The sequence below is a fragment of the Furipterus horrens genome, unplaced genomic scaffold (genome assembly GCF_987537825.1).
Source record: "Furipterus horrens unplaced genomic scaffold, mFurHor1.1.pri manual_scaffold_2, whole genome shotgun sequence".
NCBI classification, from domain to species: Eukaryota; Metazoa; Chordata; class Mammalia; order Chiroptera; family Furipteridae; genus Furipterus; species Furipterus horrens.
This window is the reverse complement of record NW_028327172.1, coordinates 193,915,918-193,933,174: the sequence shown is the minus strand read 5'-3', so window position 1 is coordinate 193,933,174 and position 17,257 is coordinate 193,915,918. Positions and strand designations below refer to the sequence as shown.

The following is a 17,257-nucleotide window of genomic DNA, read 5'->3' as shown; positions in this document are numbered from 1 at the left end:
AGACACTCTCACCTCAATGGTCTTATGCTGCCATGCTTTTAAAATCCACATCTTTCTGTAGTTGATTGCTGCCCCCTTTGCAAATCTCTTAACAGCCTTTCCAATTCCTGCTCTGCCTCTACCCACCTGATGCCCCCATTGCTCTTAATTGTTTCCTCTGTTTTCTATATTCTGGGAAACAGATGTCAAGGTAGTTATAGTTATGTCTAAAATAAAGTAGGGAGGCACTTAGAAAAATCTTTTGAATAAATTATATGATCTTTATTACATAAGCTCTGCGACATCTATTTTGGTTACACAATGGCCTCATTTTTTTATACTTCTGAATTCTTTTGCTATGTTCATTATAGTTGAGTTTGACTGACAAAGGATCTCCAGATAAATAAAATGCCTTTATATGTTGTCTGTAATTGACAGATGATTTTAAAAAGAATTTGAAAGATTTCCTCTTTTATATTTCCCAAGTCTCTGAGACTATTATAGAAAATTTAGATCTCAAAACATATTTTAACAGTTTGAAGAATAACTGAAGTAATTCCCAGCTGTCTTAAATGTGAATCCGTGCAAGAACAAAAACTGTCAAAATGAAAAATAGCATCAGAGAAGAAAGGCTCATCCTCAAGGAATTTTTTTAATTATAATAAACATTTTTGGAATAATTTTGAATAGTAAGAACCATGTTAAGCTGAGCATTTTCTATTTTAGCAGTGTTTCATTTGTCATCTCAATTGAATCACTCTTCTCATTCCATTAAGATATAAAATAAAAATAACATTTCTTATTCACCACTTCAGAATTCAGTCTTTCCATTGTTTGCAATACTTCAGCTACCCAGCCTTGAACACACAGTTTACTAAATATGACTTCATTATAATATTTCAGTACCTTCTTTTGCTTTCTATAAGTCTGAAGTAACCTTTCAAAACTTGATCAAATGACCTCTTGAGTCCAGATAGGATTCATTTGTAGAGGTGCTTGATGAGTGTGTTTTACCAAAAGGCCAGATCCTTTAGAGGATCCAAGAAAATCTGCTAACTTATTAGGTATAATCGTACTTAATACAGCATATGAAAGTGATATTTAAAATAAAATAAAAAATTTTCCATCCTCTCAACAACAAAATTTTAAGTTAGTATTATCCATGCAATGAGTAGTGAGTTGACTCTAGAAATTTTATGACCTATTCAAAATAGCTTGATTGTTATAGACAAGAAAGTCACAAATAGGTGAGTATTTCAATTTCTTTCCTCTACTTTAAAAGAATATATAATGATGTTTTCCTCTCCTTTTAAAAAGTACCTGTGTTGCTATGGATTGGGATAAAGATGGAGATACCCTAGCAGTGATCGCTGAGAAGTCTAGTTGCATTTATCTATGGGATGCCAACACAAATAAAACCAGCCAGTTAGACAGTGGCATGAGGTAAGGGTAACTTTTTCATTTTTTAAATATTCACTAGGGAATATTATTTGTAGGTTTGATGCTAACAATACTTACTACTTTCATTGTAAAGACACATTGATGAGTTATTTTTTATGAAAGAAAAAAATTCATCCTGTCATATATGTAGTCCTTTTGATTTTGCCCATTAGAATATAATTGTTATAATTGTAAAAATATATATAGCTTCTTAAAAAGTTGTTTTTGATGAAACAGACTGATAAGTCCAAAGATGAGACCAAACGTATTTGGGAAAATCTGGAGATGGGATTGGCTACAGAAGGGCTGGACCTTGGGTTCCTTATGATGCAATTAAGACTCTATTTCTTGCATTTCCTGTCTCTGAATGTTATCCATTCTAAGTCAGACACTCCATGGCTGCTGGCTGCTATTGACTTGTATATCGTTCTTCAGAGCAAGTTATGCCAGAGAAGAGCATACTCCCGTGCTCCCATTACAACACCAGTGTCCAAGCAGTTCCTCAAAAGGTCTCTGAGTAGGCAGGACCATGGAATTGATAATTCCACCAAGTGAGGAGTGGGATGAGGTTGGGCAATTCTCAAGTGGAAAAAATCAAGCAGACAATAAATTTCAGATCTCTGCTAAAATAGAAGCCATTTCCATTTTCCCATTGGAAAAGAAAAACTTGTCAGTATTTACACCTTAAGTTTTGCAATTTTTACCAAGTTTCTTAACCTCTCTCTAGACTTCAATTTATTCATCTATATTAAGTGGGTATAAAAGTAATATCTGCCTCCTGGCATCATGTGGCCCACAGGTGGACAGGAAGAGATCCCACACATACCATAATATTAGTCTCTATGCTCCCAGTTTATTTTCCAAGGAATAACAACCCAGAGGAAGCAAGGTGTCCATGCAGAACAGGACCAAATGTAATCTTAGCACTGTTTCCCTTGACCCACCAAAGTGGTACACAGGGCAAGCACCCACAGAAGATATTGTCTGCCCAACATAAGGTCTAAGAACCTTCATTCCTTGTTCTGTCCTTTTACACTTTGGATATACATCCCTTTTCCGAAAGAGTTTACATGTTCTTTGTGCTTCCATTTAAGAGGATGTTTATAAATATCAAGTGCTAGTTCTTTAACCAAGTTCAGTATCAGTGAGGACACATCCTCACGTAGAAAAAAATGTGTAATTGATCCCAGGTATTTTTCTAACTGATGTAGCCCTCTGCCTCCTGCTGCCTGGCTTACCACAGATTAATTTCCTCACATTGTTTTAGGGTTGTTGTGATGTTTGATTTCATGGCATAGCCAGGCATTAAAATAAGAACTGAGTGAATGGTAGATGTTGTTGTGATTACCATTAAGGTAAAATTTGGGGTGTTTTACTATTGATATTAATATTTAATGCCTAAAGGACTTTTGTATATACAAAACTATACTCACTATTTGTTTTTTATTTAATGGTCAATCTGTTACACTAACAGATTTTCTTAAATATATTTTGCAAACTTAATTACATTTCCCTCAAACAACTTATATTCTGTTTACAAATTCAATCAGAATTGATTCTTTTGAGCATTTCAAACAATATAAATAGTACACAAAACGGTCTCAAATATAATTATTACAAAAGTTAACTACAGTGCCACTTAACTATCTGAAATTATTATGTTAATACAGTGGGTTGAATTTACAGTATTTTCTTTTTACTAGATGAATTTTTATACCTTCTTAGGATTATAGTGGTACTTACCCTGATTCAACCTAAGCTTACAACTATTATGTACTAGGGATACAGCAATCTTTCCAGAGAAAACTCTAAAATACAACATCTGGTTCATGAACCAGTTAATTCTGGTTGGATCACGGGACATGGTTTCTTCTCCCAAGGCCATTTTGACCTGCGCACCAGGCATCCTACTCAGCCTTGTTTCTAATTAATCTTCAGTTGTCATAGCGCAGGGCCTTTTTAAGCCTGGGCCCTTCACATAGGATGCACCTCTTCTTTTTTTGTATCCAGGTGCATTTCCCTAGAATAATATATTCTCTAAGTTTGCTTGGCCAAGAAATACATATGATTTTAATGCATACACATCGACCTGATTTGTTAGCATTATTGGAAACTTATGTATGCCTTAGTCTCTTAATTGTAATTTGTAGGGCCTTCTAGAGGCCTTATCTCCTAAGAGAAGAAATGGAGTCTGTTGTGTTAGCAATTTTGAGGACATTTGGTTACCTGATCTTTTTGGAATACATTGTTTAACTCACCTTCTAGTGGGTTGTGGTGTGACTGTTAGTAATAATAAACTATTGGATGGACTCATGTTACACTACTCTTGCTATATGTGACCGCATTGCTGATCAGACGTTCTTGTCATACCGTTCCTCTTCTCTCTGGTACCGTTTAGCCATTCACACTTCTTTTTGCTCATGTTTTCTAAGAAGCAGACTTCAAAACCAGTTTAAATGTATGAGATTTATTACAGGAAATGCCTGTGAGGGAACCCAGAGTGGGGAGGAAGAGGTTAGAACAGTCATCAGACCATGGTACATGTTCAGGCCCATGTGAAGGAGTGAAGGAAGGAAAGAAGGTCAGGTAGAAACTTCTTAAACTGCACCCTACTTCTAAGAAAGGTCAGCTAGGCCTGTGGAGAGATTTTAAGCTAGAGCTACCCATGAAAGGAATCCTGTGTCTCCCAGGAACAGGCCTCAGCAATATCCCTGCCAGGCTCAGTCATTGTCCGGGAGCAGCCCGTTGGAAGGCATGGCCCCAGCACACTGAGGTGGTGGATTCCAGTTCCTACCAGCTGGGGCCGTGATCAATTCACTTTTGTAGTTGGAGATCTGAGAGGCATATTCTCATGGCTGACACACCTATTTAAACAAATAGAGAAAAATGCATATTTATCTTTTTTTTTTAAATTTTATCGATAGATTTTAGAGAGAAAGGAAGAGAGAGAGAGACAGAGACATTGATTTATTGTTCCACTTATTTATGTATTCACTGGTTGATTCTTGTATGTGACCTGACCAGGGATCAATTTCCCAACCTGGGTGTGTTGGGATAATTCTCTAACCAATTGAGCTACCTGGCCAGGACTCATATTTATCTTTTATAATATATACTTAGTAGAAGACACCTAATATCTTGATATGTAATATTTCCTTATAACAAATTTTAAACTAAACATTTTATTATATTCATCTATTAATATAACTAACTTCTCATATACTTTCAGTGAATTTTTGTCTTCCAAATATGATCGTGGTTTTATGGCCTTTCACAAACTCAACTTGTTTGAATTAAATATGTAATTTTTAATGATCAAATTCTCCTTAGCCAGACAAAGCTCCTTTAAGCTTATGCTTTTGCCCTTTTATCACTGCCCTCAACTTACTTGCAGTGTTGCTTTCTGAAAAGAGTCTTATGATTGGTGGTTCTCAGAGCTTAGCTGCATCCAAATCACCTGGGAAGCTTATTAAAACGCAGATAGCTGGGCCCTGGCAAGGTGGCTCAGTTGGTTGGCATATCATCCCATCCATACACCAAATAGGTTGTGGGTTTGATCACCAGTCATGGTGAGAATGGGAGGCAAGCAATTGATGTTTCTCTCTCCTCCCCACTTCCTCTCTCTCTAAAAAATCAATAAGCATATCCTCAGGTGAGAATTTTTTTTAAATGCAGATAGCTGGGCACCATCCCCCAGAGTTTCTCATTCACTCGGACTGGGGTGGATTCTGAGAACTGGCATTTCTAAAACTCCCACGTAATGCTGCTGGTCTGGGATTACATTTTTAGAACCAGTTTTCTAGATCCATTGTGATTTCATGCCTTAATATATAGAATCAGGAATCCTGATTGCCTTTAGTAGGGAATTATATTGTGTGAGTCCTACAATGCACATAAGAACTGGTAGTAGGCAGATTGCTTTTGACTTCCTTTTGATCTACTAGTAATAGTGACAGAGCTGGAAAAAAATATATTCTTAATGAATTCCCAAATATTTTTCCAATTTAATATATCATGTTATTGGATCCTACTTTTTTTAAAGCACAGGCTGTCATTATCCATTAAGATTCTTACCACATTTAGAGTTACAACTGTCATTAGCAGACGAATTAATAACCATTCCATCATGTCATCTCATGAAACTTGAGGTTCCGTTATGACTGAATTGAAGTCTATATTCATTATACATCTGTATCTCAAGTCTAACTGACTATACTATGTCTTTAGTATTTAGTCTTTGTATAAAGCAATAAGTTGTAACTTTTTACTTCGGCTTCTAAATAGATATTAAAATTATTTATGAAGTACTTCTTAAAAGGACGATTTAGAGGTTATGATTATGAATTGTTCAGTAATTTATATCTTAATGTTACAGGGATCAAATGTCTTTTCTTCTTTGGTCAAAAATTGGAAGTGTCCTGGCTGTTGGAAGTGTTAAAGGAAATTTGCTTATTTATAATCATCAGACATCTCGAAAAATTCCTGTTCTTGGTAGGTTATGGTTGAAAACACTGCTAAATATTTGAGAGGATTTACATAAATGTAAATTTTACTGCCTCTGGTTTTCCTGATATTGCAAGGGAACTTTTGCGGTATTAAGACCCCTGGTCAAGCCTAGCATATAGCTAAACTAGAAGATTCTTCTTCACCACCCACTAAGAATTTCCCAGGCTACACAGAATAGTTGCTCTAAGGTCAAGGTCAGCCTTTGTCTTTGGACACCAGTACATTAATGACATGGCTTCTCTCTGTCCCTCCCTCACCTAGTTTGTACCTCTGGACATGGAATAGCTCATATGTGTATCAACACATTGTAGGTGGATGAAAACATTTGGTGACCGCTTGGACAGAGTATATCCAGGTTCCTAATTCTGACCCCTCATTCTCTCCAAACACCAGTTTACTCCAGCTGTGGACTGTGAGTTATATTTGCCTCAGGGTATACGACCAGAAGGTGTTTGTTCCTTGTTTGGCCATCTTGGCTCTTCAGTCTCTGGTTCTCTCACCCCTGGTCACTTAGCATCTGTCCTCTGAATACACCAGAGGAAACAGTATCGATTCTTTTCAATTACTGTAACATCATGCTGGTGAATGGTGAAACCAGTGGCTAAATTACATCCACACAGCCAGAAACCGTATAATTTACTGCTAATGAAGGAATTAAACTCTGGAGAAAAGAATACCCACAGACTACCTGAGGAAGTCCCTTTCATTTAAGGATTCTTGGTCATTTTAAATTATCTTCACATATATGTATATCTATAATAATATTTTTAATGCTACAGCTAAGCAGTAATTTCACCGATTCATTTGAAAATTAGACTAAAAAATTTTGAGTTACAAAATATCAACTTTCATCATATAAATTAGCTGATTTGACTTCAGTTAGGCGTTTTCTGTGTCCCACTTCATCTGCAGGTGTGTCCTACAAGTTATTTTGACACTTGAAGTTAAGAAAATAGTTTGTCAGTGCCCTGACTGCTGTGGTTCAGTGTGTAGGGCATCATCCCACAAACTGATAGGTCACCAGTTCAATTCCCGATCGGGGCACATGACTGGGTTGTGAACCAGATCCCCGGTTACGGGCATGGGAGAGGCAGCTGATCAATGTTTCTCTTATGCATCAATGTTCCTCTCCCTCTCTTTCGCCCTCCCTTCCCCTCTCTCTGAAAATAAATAAAATCTTTTTTAAAATTTATAAGAAAATAATTTGTCAAAGCATGATTATTTTGTATCAGGTATTTGTCATACACACATGATTTTATATGTGATCTTTGTATTTAATATGAATATTGATTCTGCTCTCAGACTTATTTATGAACTGTAAAATGGGTCTGAAAAGATTCAGGTTAATTACATATCTTAGGTTAAATATATAGCTGTCTCTTGCAGAGCCGGTTGTGATTTGAGTCTCTGCTGTTTTCCTTTTCAATAACTTATTTTCCTAAAACCTAGCCATTGCATTTTAGATACCTACTACATGGTAGCATGATCTGTCAGTGTTTACAGTAACTAAATACCTGTTCCCTTTTATTTATCTTGCACTGATTTGTTCCCTTGAACTAGACCAGGTATAGGCAGTTCTCACTTTGCATAGTTCTCATACACGTGAATTTCATTTACTATAGTTTAACTGTTACCAGTCTCCCAATGACATGGTTCAAACTTCAGTTACCTTAGTATATTAACTATGAGTTAATCTTAATTAAATGAGTTTGATACTTGTAAAGTACCCAGAACACTATAAGTAAGCACACAAAATGTGTTAACTATTATTACTGATGTTAAGGTTAATCTGAATTCTGAGCACTGGAAGCAAAAGGGTCTTGAGATATATAGGAAGGAGAAAGAAGAGATAGTCTTCTCTTTTTCTTGATATAGAAGGAAGTTTGTCTTTGACATTTTCCACCTCTCTTCACGTACTCCTTTTTCCCTTCCTAATACCTGTCTCTTTGGATGCCCAGTTCCAGTGTAGCACGCAGGCCCACTCATCTGTGACCAGCAAAATACCCTGTATCTCTGTCTCTTTCCTGAATGTTCCCTTTACTTTTGCACTGTAGTCTCTTGATTTGAAATACCGTGTATTTTCCTGACGACTCCCCTATTTATCTCTTCCAAACTCTAGACTCATATCCTAATGCTTACTCAACATCTTTGATGAGAGGTCAGATAAACACTTCAGATTTTAATATCTCCAAAACCGTTTTTACATACAGCTTTTCCTCTCATCATTGATGATATTTCATCCTTTTACATCTTCAGGCCAGACCTTAGCATCATCCTTGGCTTTTCTCTTTCTCACACCCTCCATATCTAATCTTCCAGAAAATCTTGTGCAATCCACCTTCAAATATCCCCAGAATCAAGCCTCTTAGCACATCATGGTGTGGGCCTCAAACATCTGCCACCTGAATTTCTACAATCTCATGACTGGTCTCCCTGCATCATCTCTTGCCCATCTATAGAATATTCTCACCATATGGTCCAGAGTGAGCCTTCTGCTCAGAACTCTCCAGTCATTTTCCATCTCACCCGGTGTCAAACCGAAGTCCTCACAATGGCCAGCCAAGCCCTGTGTAACCTGGTTTCTGCAGGGTGTCTGAAACCACCCCGTACTCTTCTCTCCTTCCTTCCCCTTCTCCAGCCCCATTGTCCTCTAACGCACCAGGCACACACCTGCCTCGGGGTCCACTCAATGACTGTTTATTTAGCATATTCTTTCTGCATAGACACTGTATTAGATTCTATATGGGGTACAAAGAATAAAATAAACATGGTCTCTTCTCAATAACAGCTAAAATATCTAACACGTCTGTAGCACTTCTTACATGCCTTGACACACTTCCAAGTGCTTTAACTCATTTGATCCTCAGCCCTATGAGATAGCTCCTACCATTATACCCAGTTTGTGGGTGGTGTGACTAGGAATAGAGAAAGGTTAAGTAGCTTACCCAAGGTTTTCCATTAAGTGACGAGCCTCTTATTCAAATATAGGCAGTCTGCCTCCAGAATCTACACTTAATTAACCTTGGGACTTGAGTATTTGTCTATTCCATCCAGGACTTTCAATAAATGCCCACAATGTCAAGCATGTGATTTTTCCACTGGCTAAGAAGGCTCAATAAAAAAAAAAAAAAAATCCTGACATTAGTGGTTATTTAATATCACTGTAGCTTAGTGGCTTAATTCTTAACAGAAGTCTCACTAAGGTGCGTGCATATTTGTACCTCAGTATTATCATGAACCACTGGGTTCTTTAGCTGTATATGCATGGTCCAAGCTCTGAATGTTGAGTGACCGACCACACCACGAAGGTGGGTATCCTAACAACAACTTCAGTGCTTTGGGATTTACTTCTCTTGAGACATTATCATTACAGGTTTGGTGAAATGGTAAATAAACTTGTCAAGGAGTAGAATATCTTTTTATTTTAGAGCCTATGCTCATATCCACATAAAAACTTGGAAAACATTATAACCCTCATATACCATTATCTAGACTTACAACTTGGTAATAAACTGTTTTAAGTAAGATTTCTTAGACACTAACTGATTCGATGGTATATTAAATGCCTTATCAAATTTCCATGGTGTATTACCTAGACTTTCAGATTGACATTACAGATTTTTTAATTTTTTTCTTTTTGAGAAATCCATGTGTTTGTACAAAAATAATCTCTTTTTCAGGAAAACATACTAAAAGAATCACATGTGGATGTTGGAATGCAGAAAATCTGCTTGCTTTAGGTGGCGAAGATAAAATGATTACAGTTAGTAATCAGGAAGGTGACACAATAAGACAGGTAATACTGTAACATCTCTGTGGACGGATATATTCAAATTTTTACCTAAAATAAAGTTTGTCTAGCAAGCTAATCTATAAAATTGTTAAATCTCTATGTGAGATATGTATACAATATATTCTAAACATCAAAAACTTTATATGTTAGTATATTTTTCTGTAATATGACTACCTTATCTAAATCTCCTTCTTTGTATGTTTCCCATTGTTGAGTATTAGTATGGATTGTCAACTCTGGTTAATCAGACAGTATATTTGTGAAATAACTATTTTATATATGTATATTTATAATATAAATGTTAATAACTAGGCTCAGATTCATGTCTGCCTAATTCTACAGCCCATACCTTTAAGTGACGTGTTAAATTATTTCTAGACTAACCCTAATTACATGTAATTTTAGGATTAAATTTTACTGCTGTTCAAATTTCCCATTTGATTAGATCTTCAGTGGCTCCTCCTTTAAGGAATTTGTGTGACCAATAGCTATATAATCTAACCAATGGGAACATTTCACTTTAAACTACTTGGCTTATGATTTAATATGGCTAGAGCAGTATGAACTAACACATTTTTTAAAATAACTGCTAGGTACATGACACTGTGCAATATGCTTTAGAAAAAATATGAGCTACAACCCTGTATTAGTTATCCCTGTATAAGAAACTACTGTCAAAATTAAGCAGTTTCAGTCAATAAACATTTATTGCTTCACAGTTTTTGTGGGTAAGGAATGTAGATGCAGCTGAACCAGTGCTTCTGCCTTAAGGTCTCATATTTCCATCAGTCAAGGCTGCAATCTCATTCTGAAGGCTTGACTGGGGAAAAATCTGTTTCCGAGCTCACTCATGTGGTTGTTGACAGTTTAATTCCTTATGAGTTGTTAAGCTCAGTTCCTCTCTGGCTATTTAGTGACTGGAAACCTGCCTCATTTTCTTGCCACGTGGATCACTCCATATAGTGCCTTGCAACATAGCTGCGGGAGAAACGATGCTAGCAGGCATTCAAGGCTTACACCACAGTCTCTTCACAAGTAACCTGATGGCAAAATCATTTTTGCCATATTCTTTTCTCTGGAAGTGAATCACTAGACCCAGCCCCACACTCACGAGGGCAGGGAAGGGGATTAAACAAAGGCATAAAAACCAGGAGGTGTGAGGATCACTGAGGACCATCTTAGATGAAACTAATCATGATAAAACACACATAGCCTCATGCGATTGCCAAATTTTGTCGTAGAGCTTACAAGTCCTATCACATTTATGAGATGGAGGAGATCGATGAAAGTTGTATTTGTGAATAGTTAGAAGACAGAAGGTAATCTCAGTCAGGGTATAGGCTAACCTATTGTAACAGAGAGACGCAAAACTACAAGGGGTCTAAGAATAAGGTAGTTTGGGTGGGTTTTTTCCCTCTTTTTCTCATGTAGCAGAGAGAGTAGGCACATCATCCATGTATCCCTGACTCAAAAGGTTGTACAGAGTCCCTTGTTTTTTTCCTCTATTGCTCTGCCATTGTCAAGGGTATTTTGCCCTCATCTGCATGATTATAACTAGCTTACCCACACCACATCTAAATTTCAGCCCAGGTAAGGGAGAAAGAGCAGTAGAGTGCAAGAAATTTGTGAAGGACCTGATCTGGAAGACGTATTCATTGTTTCCATTCACAGTATATGAGTAGAACTTAGTCATATGGTCACACCTCACTGCTGCCAGGGAAACCGCCAAGTTTAGTCTGCCTACGTGACCAGGTGTCTTTCAACGCAAGCAAAACAGCACGAACCAAGATAAGAGGAAAAATGTATAGCTTGTTTATGGCTTGCTCGGAATTGGCTTGGGTGAAGGTATGGGCTTTGAGAATTTACAGGAAATCAGGCTGAAGAAGAAAGTCTATTTCCATATCTGGAGAGTTTTGAAAGTTAAGCTGAAGTCAATAACTCAACCATGCTGGATAGAACCATAGCATTATTAAAGTGGTTCTTAGGGAAGATTAATCTGGCATTATTGAAAAAAATATTTGCTAAAGAAATTTTGTAATTTTGATTATTCTATTTTGGGGCTAATTAGAATAATAGATACATAGTTCAAATGCTTGAGCTCCCTGCCCTGGTATCCATATTAGAATCATTAGACACTGGCATTTTTTTTTTCCCACTGAATCAAGACATGGCCTTACGATATTTTTCCATATAACATCCCAGGAAGCCACTACCATTTAGCTGTTATTTACATATAAGAGAATTATTTCCCATTTCTGGTTGCTAAGAAGTGTACTTCCAGAATTTGACGTATTAAGATCATTTGGTAAGCAAAATATACATCAAAAGTATTGCTTTATTTGGTATGGTCTTTGAGTGGCTTTGACTTTTGACTATTCTGTAGGTCACTGTAGTGTTACCTGTGTAGATTTGTTTTTATTTATCCTGCTGAGGACTGTCTTGCTTCCCAAATGTAAAGATTGCTGTCTTTCATCAACTCTGCAAGATTCTTAGCCATTATCTCATTGAATATTACCTCTTGCCCTTTCTATTCTGTCCTTCTGGAATGTCTGCTAGATATATATTGGACCTTCTCATATCTCTTTAATTCTCTTACAGTTTTTGTCATTCGTGTAACCTGGATAATTTCCTCAAATCAGTTTACTTATTTTCTTCTTCAAATTCCTCTGCTCTTCTGTCTATCCCATTGAGTTTTTGTTTTATGACTATACTTTTTATTATTGGAAAGTACTTTGTAGTTGTTGTAGAAATCTGTCTGGATGTTTTTTAAGTCTTTTCTCATACTTATGAGTCCTTTTATGTCTTTAGTCATTTTTAAAGTATTTTATGATCTCTCTCTCAGATAATTCTGTTATTTTTAGGCCTTCTAACATTTGCTTTTGATGCACTGTTTCTTTGTGAGTTTTCTCATTTTGAATTGTGAGCTCGTATTCAGCAGGGCTTAGCTGTGGACATTTTTTTCAGGGTTGAAAGAGGCTTTGGATTTGTTTTTGCTAAACACTGCAGGGAGTTTCTAGACCACTCAAAGTATTCATACCATAGTGAGGATAGGAGGTAAAGTCTTTGATTTGAACTTTTTCAACTTTTTTCTGACCCAAAGCTGAGCCCAAGTCGAAAGACTTCTTTACTGTCTCCTTTTACCAGCTGCTTTGTGTAGCTGCAGCATCGGTTTCTACTCGCACTTTGGTTTTTAGTTTGATCTTTACTTACGTCCCTGGAAATTTTCCTTCCCTTCTTTCAGGCTTATCTATGCATTTAATGAGCTATCCATTGTGTGTCATCCAGGATTTCTAGATATTTGTAAAAGTGGGAATTTCACGTTATTAGTCCAACATATAACAGAAATTAAAGCGAGGTACCTGTTTATTATTCAGAGTGACTTTGAATGTTGGGTTTATTTGTGGTGATAATATTTTCATTCCTACAGTCACCGGTGAGATCAGAGCCTAGCAACATGCAGTTTTCCATGATGACCGATGACCGAACCTATGCTGCTGAAAACACAGTGAGAATTAAAATCAAATTTATGCCCAGATTATTTTAATAATTTTGTAGACTGTACTCTCTCCTTTTCTTGGGTGGTTCGGAATCTATAGTGATTAATAAATTATGGTCTGTCACTTATTAAACCAGTGTAGGACTAGAAGTTGTTTTCCTGCTGCTGGCTACTTCGTATTACAGCAAAGAAGACATCTTCCTGTTGCAGTTAGTGTTGCTAGTAGGGGTACCTTTATAAACAGACATTGATTTCTGTATAACTTTTTTATTTTCATTATCAGATGTGACCAGAGCTCTGGAAATTGTAGCTGCTTTTTTTAATACCTAAGATGCATTTCTCTGCCATATTTTAACACCCTAAAATCTACAGCTTTTACAATCAATATGCCTATATTTAAGTGAAGTAATGTCTCTATTTCTTAAAAAGCTATTATTAAATTGCTAATGACTTATAATTGATAACTCTTAGAATCAATATTGGGTTGGCCAAAAAGTCCGTTTAGTTTTATTCCATAAAATAAAAGACACATTTTTATTCTTTCCAATAACTTTATTGATTTGGATATTTTGGGTATGTCAGCTATCTCCCACGTGGTATAACATTGATTATTCTAGTTAATATCTCTATTTGGTCACTATCAACTTCAACTGGTCTACCCAACCATAGAGCATTGCCCAGTGAGAAATCTCTAGCACAAAACTTTGCAAACTGCTTTTGAAACATTCAGTCAGTCACAGTACCTTCTCCATACACTGCTCAAATTTTTTGCATTTCAATTGTGTTATTACCTTTCTTGAAATAATAAAGCATAATATGCCAAAAATGTTGACTATTTTCTTTCATCTTCAATATAAAAATGGCTACACAAAAATTCAAAAATTTTGATGTCTTTTTTTTAAATGCATGCTGATATGACAGCTGTTACAATACAATCTAACAAAATTGTTTCAAATGAAGTTCAAGACAACTAAGCGCTACTAGAGCCATCTTACAGAAAAAGACAAATGAACTTTTTAGTCATCCCAATATATCAGTGTTTCTCTTTATATATATATAAATCACTCTTAATGAGCTAAGTAATACACTCTTTTTTCTCCCCAGCACAATTACACCCTCCACTAAAAATTACAGTTAAGTATTGACTTGTGTGAATAACAGAGGGACACTTGTCTAATCACATTGACCAACAGGTGATGGAAAGAGTGATGATATAAAAAGCCAAGCTAGCATATCCACATGGGTGTGGACGTGTCATCCCAGATGGTTCAAAAGGAGAATGACCTTTTAGGATAGAAGACTCTATATTCTGAATATGAATTCAATTTTGATGAAACTGTTTCAGTCCTGTATTGCACAGTACTCTAATGAGAGATATAGAGAATTTAAAATAGCTATTCTACCTAGCTATTTTAGTGTACTTTAAAGGATGTATTAGATATGTATAAAGCCAAGGATTCTTCTCAGATTATAGGTTAGTAAATTGTATTATTTTAGTTATATTGTTCTCTTAGTAATTATAGCATTTAACACATCTAAATTTGACCTGTTTTCATGAATTAGGTTCACATATTTGAATTTGCTTATTGTTCTTTTCATGAAGTACTGAATAAGTCATTTAACAATCTCTTGGTTTTTTCCCCCCCGCAGATAAGCATGGTGGTTGGCAAGAAAACATTATTTCTTTTTCATCTCAATGACTCAGATAGCACAACTTATCTGGAATTTAAGCAGTGCTATGGCAACATTGTCTGCTATAGTTGGTATGTACAAACAGATCATTACAGAAAGATATCCATGAGTTTTCCCTTACTAATTATATTTAAATTTGCCTGTATCATTTTCACTTCTTTATGTAACATTTTCTGGATTACAGACTATGATTCAGTATGTGTAACTACCTATCATATGGTATCTGGCACATAGCCCTTGATGAAATATATTCTCTAGTTTCTTCGTTTTAAGGTACTTGCTTATATACTGTAATTTCCAATGATAGTTTCCCTTTTTACTGTATTATTGCCTTTGTTCCTATAGGTATGGGGATGGCTACATCATGATTGGTTTTTCACGTGGAACTTTTGTGGTAATTTCCACTCATATTCGAGAGATTGGCCAAGAGGTATTTCAAGCTCATGATCACAAAGATAGTCTAACCAGTATCGCAGTATCGCAGACCCTTAACAAAGCTGCTACATGTGGTGATAACTGGTAAGTTATATTTACAAATTCCCAGGAAAGCTTATATAAAATATAGTCAATAGATTCAACAAGACTTTTGTAGCCAATATGAATCTGTCGCCCCAGCTAGTATGGCTCATTGGATGGAACATCGTTCCATAAACGAAAGGTTTCAGGTTTGGTTCTGTCAGGACACATACCCAAGTTGCAGGTTCAATCCCTGGTCCAGGTGCATGTGATTGCCAGTCTGGCATCTACAGTCCCTGGTCAGCGCACAATGTCCCCAGTCTGCACACACTTATGGGAGGCAACCAACTGATGTTTCTCTCTCACATCAATGTTTCTTTCTCTCCCTTCTTTTCTTCCCCTTCCTCACTCCCCCTCTCTCTAAAAGTAATGGAAAAAAAAAATGTCCTCAGGTGAGAATAAAAAAAAAAAGAATATGTCAACCATACTTTCTTGCACTCTAAGAACATGTTTGCAATGAAAATTTCTAAGACTCCTTGCCCTTAACACTGATGGCAAAACCTAAAATACTTAATGTAAACTAAATATAAAACTTAAATGGAATATACTTGATAAGCACTTTTAAAAATAAAATAGGAAAGACTTCCAGCCAAGATGGAGGCTTAGACACACACACTGTGTCTCCCTCCACAACTAAGAAGAAACACAATTACCTCAAAACTAGAGACAACCAGAAAATCGAGTTCCAGAAAATCGAGCTTCATGGAAGTCCGACAAATGAAGATACAAAGAAGAAATACTCATCCAGACAGATAGGAGGGGCGGAGCCTGGGCGGAGAGGACACAGTGTGGTAGTGGCAGCAGCAGCAGCAGGCCAGCAGAAAGCACAGTCACATGTTTTAAAAAGTGGGGAGGAACACGTGGGGAGCTCTCCCAGGACCAGATCGGACTGCACAGCTCACGTCCCAGCGCCAGGGAAAATCGAGCCTCATTGCTTTTGACTGTGGAAACCAGTAGGGGTTGGGGCGGAGGAAGAAACTGCCAGTCTTTCAGCAGAGTCTGCTTGTTTAAAGGGCCCCACGGTCCTAGAACTTCCGCAGACCCACCCACCCTGGGAATGATGGTCAGGAGAACAACTAGAGGGGCGCCACTTCCTTATGGAAGTGGAAAAAGTGCTTGGAAAAGGGGTGAGTGCTGAGCAAGTAGCCTTGTTCCCTCAGACCCCTCCCCCACACACAGCGCCACAACGTGGTGAAACAGGTCTCCCTATACTGAAGAATACCTAAGGCTTTGACCCTTACAACATAACAGGTGTGACAGCTCTATCTAAGACACAGAGGCAAACAAACACAGGAGCCTGTAATGATGAGACAGAGAATTGTGGCCCAAAAGATGGAGTGGATCAAGGTTCCAATGGGAGAACTAAGCGACAAGGAGATATAGCCAACCTAACAGACAAGGAGTTAGCCAACCAAAAGATGCACAGTTCAAAACACTGGTGATAAAGATGCTCACAGGCTTGACAGACATGCTTAAGTATGGCAGATGTATAGGGGAAGAATTGAAGGCTATGTTAAATAAAACGAAGGGAAATCCACACAAAACCAGTGGTGACGGGAAGGAAACCGGGGTTCAAATCAATGATTTGGAACATAAGGAAGAAAAAAACAGTCAACCAGTACAGAATGAGGAAACAAGAATTGAAAAAAATGAGGAGAGGCTTAGGAACCTCTGGGACAACTTTAAATGTGCCAACATCTGAATCATAGAGGTGCCAGAAGGAGAAAAGGAAGAGCAAGAAGTCAAAAGCTTATGTGAAAAAATAATGAAGGAAAATTTCCCAAATTTGTCAAAGGAAATAGACATACAAGTCCAGGAAGCACGGAGAGTCCCAA

The 17,257-nt window shown here is 37.0% G+C and overlaps 1 pseudogene; it reads left to right on the top strand.

Annotated features, from left to right (window-relative positions):
- LOC150020225 (WD repeat-containing protein 19-like) overlaps nucleotides 1-17,257 on the top strand; it is a 63,078-nt pseudogene that overhangs the window by 3,283 nt on the left and 42,538 nt on the right.